Source organism: Colobus angolensis, unplaced genomic scaffold, assembly GCF_000951035.1.
Source record: "Colobus angolensis palliatus isolate OR3802 unplaced genomic scaffold, Cang.pa_1.0 Scaffold642, whole genome shotgun sequence".
In the NCBI taxonomy this organism is placed as follows: domain Eukaryota; kingdom Metazoa; phylum Chordata; class Mammalia; order Primates; family Cercopithecidae; genus Colobus; species Colobus angolensis.
Window position 1 is genome coordinate 134,897 of NW_012120066.1, and position 6,021 is coordinate 140,917.

At 37.8% G+C, this 6,021-nt stretch overlaps 1 gene segment (V, D, J or C); it reads left to right on the top strand.

The window, feature by feature from the left end:
• The window catches only part of LOC105527718, a 54,245-nt gene that overhangs the window by 1,034 nt on the left and 47,190 nt on the right, over window positions 1-6,021 (top strand).

The window sequence follows — 6,021 nt, forward strand, 5'->3', positions numbered from 1 at the left end:
CGAGAGACACAGTGTGAAAACCCACATCCTGAGAGTGTCAGAAACCCCACGAAGGAGGCAGCTGTGCTGGCATGGAGGAGGCGACAAAGATTATTAGATTGAAGACTTTCTTAGAAAATGACATTAAGACATTAAAGAAAATGACCGATATCAATGTGTATTTGAGAAATTTCAGTTATTTGAGATATTTATCATACAAAATTTATTCTGTAAGTAAATTTCAAGGATTGGAGAATGAATGAAATTAACAAATCTGATACAGAACTTCCTCTGAATCAATCTTTGCAAACATCAATTTCTGAATCAACGTTGGAAATATTTTGAAACACAAACACAAGTTCACATTTTAACTCTTTTATCTCTAGTTAAGAAATGCCAAAAAAATCTCATGTTGTGCATGTAACATTTTGAATTCCCACCGACAGTGCATGGAATTTCTTGGTTTTCCACATTCATATTGCCATTTATCATCATAAGAATTGTGAGTTTTAACCATGTTAATAGGTGAGTAGTGACACCTAATTTTTATTTAAATGCACGTCCCTAATAAAAAATTATATTTAACAATTTTTATATAATTTTTGGTGAGATGGCTCTTCTGATAGGTGGTTCATTTTTGACTGCATTGTTTTCTTTTGATTAGTTGTAAGTTTACTTGCATGTTGATTATAAAATTCATTTAACAAATTAAAATAATTCATTTAACAAATATGTGACTTGGAAGTATTTTCTCCAAGTCTGTGGTTGCTTTTTACTCCCTTATCAGTGGGTACGGAAGAAAAATGTGTGTGTGTGTGTGTGTGTGTGTGTGTGTGTGTGTTTGCACAAATTTAGATAAAAAACATAGAAAAATTATTCATTCATAGATCATGTATTTGGCATTATATCTGGAGTCTCATTATAAAATACACTGATTATTTTTTACCATGTCTCTTATCTCAATCATGAGTGTTTAAACTTCACCTACTTGATTGGAGGACTATCCACCAGAGATATTTGGAACACTTCTGTAAGGAGATGTGTTCTTCCCATTAACTTTACTTAATCATCTATTAATATCCTTATTGGTTTATGGATGTCTATTTCATAATCTGAAGAAGATCCATGCTGCATTATTCATTTTATTGTTCAAATCACCACAGCTTTGTTAGGTACTGGGAGCTGATTTAGTTTGGATCCTGCATCCTTACAGCACAGCTCATCCTTTTGTTTTTTTGTTTTGTTTTGTTTTGTTTGGTTTTTTTTTGAGACAGAGTCTCGCTCTGTCGCCCAGGCTGGAGTGCAGTGGCCCGATCTCAGCTCACTGCAAGCTCCGCCTCCTGGGTTTACGCCATTCTCCTGCCTCAGCCTCCCAAGTAGCTGGGACTACAGGCGCCCGCCACCTTGCCCGGCTTGTTTTTTGTATTTTTCTTTTTTTTAGTAGAGACAGGGTTTCACCGTGTCAGCCAGGATGGTCTCAATCTCCTGACCCCGTGAATCCTTTTGTTTTTGAACACTTCCCTGTTTCCTGGTATTACAATAGATTCTAAGCTTGTTTTCTATGTTACCTTTTTTGTACATAGAATCAGCCATTTTTCCAAAGCTTGCTTGTTTCTGATTTTAGAGAATAGTATTAAAATAAAATATTGTGATACCGGGCATGTTAGTGTGGTATAAGTACTTCTAGGACCTCTCAACCAATTGGCCTAGTAAATGTGCATGTTTATGTGAACCTGTGTTTATGGACACATCGAAATTATTTATGTATCTAATCTTCTGTAAATTTATTACATTAGAAATGAGAACACAATGGTCTCTCCACCTAACTGTGCTGCCACACGGACCTTTCTAGCCTTCCTTTTTTGACTGTCCATAACCACCCACTGCAAAGTGAGGAACCCCATCCCACCATATGCCTTTTTATTAATTAGCTGCACAATTTCAGGACACATGCACAGCAGCATCAGAAATGTAAAGCTGTACCCTTGTAGGAAACAGGTTTATCTACTAGATAGAGTGCTTATGTGTGATTCTCTACAATTTAAGCTTACAGAATCTACTCATTTTTCAAAGTTACTTACATCAGCAACTTCATTTTCCACTTTCTTTGGTGAAATCCTTTCAATTACACAGTATAGTTTCATTTCTTTAAATTATGTAAAAGCCAAAACTATAATCAAGTAAACAGACAGGATATTCCAGGAATTTAGAGAGTGGGCATAAAATAAGTAAAACAGGCTCTGTTTAAGGAGAGTTAAGACTATTCTGGTGATATGCAATGGTTGAGACACAACACAAATAATTTGTCCAAGCTCATATTTTTGTTATGGAAAATATAAACCTAAATATATATAATTAAAATACATTTAGCAGTTCATTAACTTCAGGATTAAATACACACTGTATAAAATTACCTAATAATGTATTTGGGAGTGTGGGGATGTTATGAGATGCAACAAAGAATAAAGTAACTTTCCTCATTTGCATATATGATGCTTCCATTCACTAAAGACCTTTAATAAAAAAAAATCAATTTTCTATGTGACCCAGGTTTTTCCTTCCTGACAAGCAAACAACCCAGAGCATTATTTTCTTTTCTTGTTTGAGAAAGAATTTCCCCAAACTTCAGCTCAGTTCAGGTATACACTGTCTCTGAAAGGAGATGGGTACACACACCTGTCAACATGTGGATTCTTCTGTCAGACAAACACACCTTTACTGATGAGGATTCTTCCCTCAGACAAACACACATGTCCCCACATGGACTCTTTCCTCAGACCACTACATATGTCCTTACATTTACTCTGTCCTCAGGAAATAGACATTTCCTCATGTGGACTCTTGTCTCAGACAAGCAAATATGTCTCTATGTGAACTCTTAGATAAATACGCATATTTCCACATTGACTCTTTTGCGACAAAATAATCTCAAGATAATGATAATTATTAACCCAAGCCCGGACAAAGTATAGATCTGCATTTTCTTCATTGTAACTAAACTTTGCCTCATTGTCAGGAACAGTGGTTGGCAGCTCTAAATGCACTGATTACAGACAGATGTCCATTTCCTCTGGGAATGTTTTTCTTATGTTCTTACTGGACTTATTTGTCGATAATGTTTGCTGCTATGAAGATACCTGAACAGTATCCAATTTATAGAAGAAAAAAGAGTAAGGGGTAGATTAACCCTGTGCATCCAGACCCAGGAATCCTTTGACCCTTCCCTCCCTGAAATGCAGACACAGAGGATGGATGAGCAATGCTGAGCGGTGCGCCCATGACCACAAAAAGAAAGACATGGAAATGTGTCCCTTCCCCTCTTCGTGAAAGGCAGCTCATCCCCTGTTCCTTCAGGCCCTGGTGAGGAACCACCCCATGTCTGTGCCCTTCCTCATTGTCCACACCGTGGGGTCTGCACTGATCTGGGCTTCTCTTTAATCACCCTCAATCTTAGTGTCCCTTATGAATCAGGTCCAGCTGTGGCTGCTCCACACGGGGCTGTTCTGTCTGTTCTCTCTGTGTTTGCAGAAGACCTGTGTGAAGTTCACTGGTGGAGTCTCAGGGGAAAAATTGTACAGCCCAGCAGTTCTCTGAACCTCTCCTGCACAGCCTCTGGATTCACCTTCACTGACTGCAGCATCAGCTTGGTCCAGCAGGCTCCAGGATCAGGATTGGTGTGGGTGGCAACAGGAAGAAATTCAAGAGGAATTCCGTTCTCAGTGGTGCCCTCCATGAATACAAAGAAGGTTCATAGTCCCAGGACACCCTTACATGCATGGTCTCACTGACATCTTAACTCCGTTTATCACGTTTGTTTTGTAAATCACAACAAATGGTGCATTCTTCATCTATTATACGTTTGTTAAGTCTTTTTTTGTCTTTTAAAAAAACTGGTCACTTTGTTCTATGTAATATCCCTGTTAAGTCCTAAAAGTGTTTTTTGATGTCCACTCTGTCTGCAATTTACATGGCTACTATAGCTTTCTTTTGGTTCATGTTTTCATAATCCATGTTTTCCCATCTCTATCTTTTCTATTTGTGAGTATGTAGGATAACTTTCTTGTACAAAGCTAACAGTTAGGTCTTGTTTTTTTTAAATCAGCTATAATAAATTCTATTTTAAAGGTAATATTGATTTTTCTGTTATTTTTGTTTAAATTAGCATTTTATAATGATGTTTATTTCTCTATTAACAGATTATTTAATTCATTTTTTATAAATATGGTATTGGTTACCATAAGGTTTACAGTAAGAATTGTAAAAAATTAGATTCTAATGCAGACACTGTGATGGCCTTGATATGAAGTACGGAGATAGTGTAACTATGTGGTTTGAATTCCTCCTTCTCACCACACTTTGTTGTTTATCCTCAGTTTGCACTTACATATAAAGTATAACATATATTTTTATCGCTTTGTATAGTTATGTGTTATAGCAATTACAAAGATAATAACTGCACTTCCTCTTGATTTTCACTTTTTTTACAATCTTAATTTCTTTGTATAGATCTATGTTTCGAGTGAATATCCCATGGCTACTCGAAGAGAAACTTTGCTAACATGTGCCCTGAAACACGAATTTGCTGACAAATTGTCTCAGGATCTTTTTTTAATAACATAGTTTTATTTGCTTTCACATTTATATAAAAATGAAATGCATGTATAATTTCAGTTTGCATTTCACTCGTAATTTATTTTCTTGCATTTTTTTTTTCTTCCAGGAGATGATCACATATTACATTCTGCTGGGCCTTTATTAGCCACGTTTCTGTGAATCTACTCAGGGTTGGATTTCAAGTGTATGGTTGCCACAGCTATCAGAGTTGAAGTCAGCTTCTCCTGTTCACAAGAGCTTCAAGTTACTCCAGTGATACCTGCTTCTGTGTCCCTGTTCGGCTTTGGGTTTTCACATTTCATTCTCCCCAGAGACAGCCTCTTTCAGCTGTGGCAGGTGCATCCTGCTGACACTTTTACTTGGCGATTGTTTGTGTGGTGAAGGGGCTTGGACACAGGGGCACATTCTCCAACCATCTGACTAAGCCTCCTTCTTAGCTATGGGTGGCGTGACTGGCTCTGAAGCATGGCCTTATAAGTGTTTCTGTTCCTTCCCTTCCCCAGTGTCGGAGTGTCTCTTCCCAGTCACAGTGGATTTTCATCAGCGTCCTCAGCTTCTGACCCACTGTCCTTACATGACAGCTTCAGGATTTCATTCCTCAGGACAGAGATGGGAGGTGTTTCTCGGTAGAGTTTCCTTGGTTTCCTCTGTTTCCTTATGTTCTAGTTGATTCTACCAGTGCCTGAAGGACACAAGATTTAATAAATGTCTCCCACATATAGTGAAGGGAGATTCAGCATTGAACGGAGCTGCTGTTCTTCCTGCCCAGTCAACACCACAGGACAGCAGGTGGGTGAGTTGTCTGGGGATTTCCCCAATTCTGTAGGAAAAGCCTGCAAATGCCGGGAGTTTCACACCCTCACCATGAGCACACACGTCCTCAACAACTCATGAAACATTTCCAGGTTAGCTTTTTCCTTCTTCAACACCATGCCGTGAGCAGCACCTGCCCCAGTTACTCTAATAAATGAACCCTAGTTCTCTCTGCGGGCCCCTATTTTCTCAGAATACAGGGATTTTTTTTCTCTGTGACATCAACTCAGATATGTTGAAGGGTTTATTTTTGTAGTTATTCATGGTTTTTGTTAAAGAGGTCAGAATAAGATTAATTTCTCAGTTTTTACATTATAATCCTTAGTATCTAATTTCTAAATAAAATTCAGAAACTGAGTTAACATATCAAGTATCCATTATTTGGTGCATTGTTAAACAATTTGAGAAATATTAATGTAGCAAAATACAATGAACCGTTGAAATCAAGGCATGCCTCATTCACATGAGGACATGAGAATATTATAAAATAATTGTGGTGAGTGAAGGAAGCTGAAGAATTCACAGTAAATCTCAAGTGATTTTGTTTGTTTGTTTGTTTTTTTGAGATGGATTCTCGTTCTGTCGCCCAGGCTGGAGTGTAGTAGCCCAATCTCG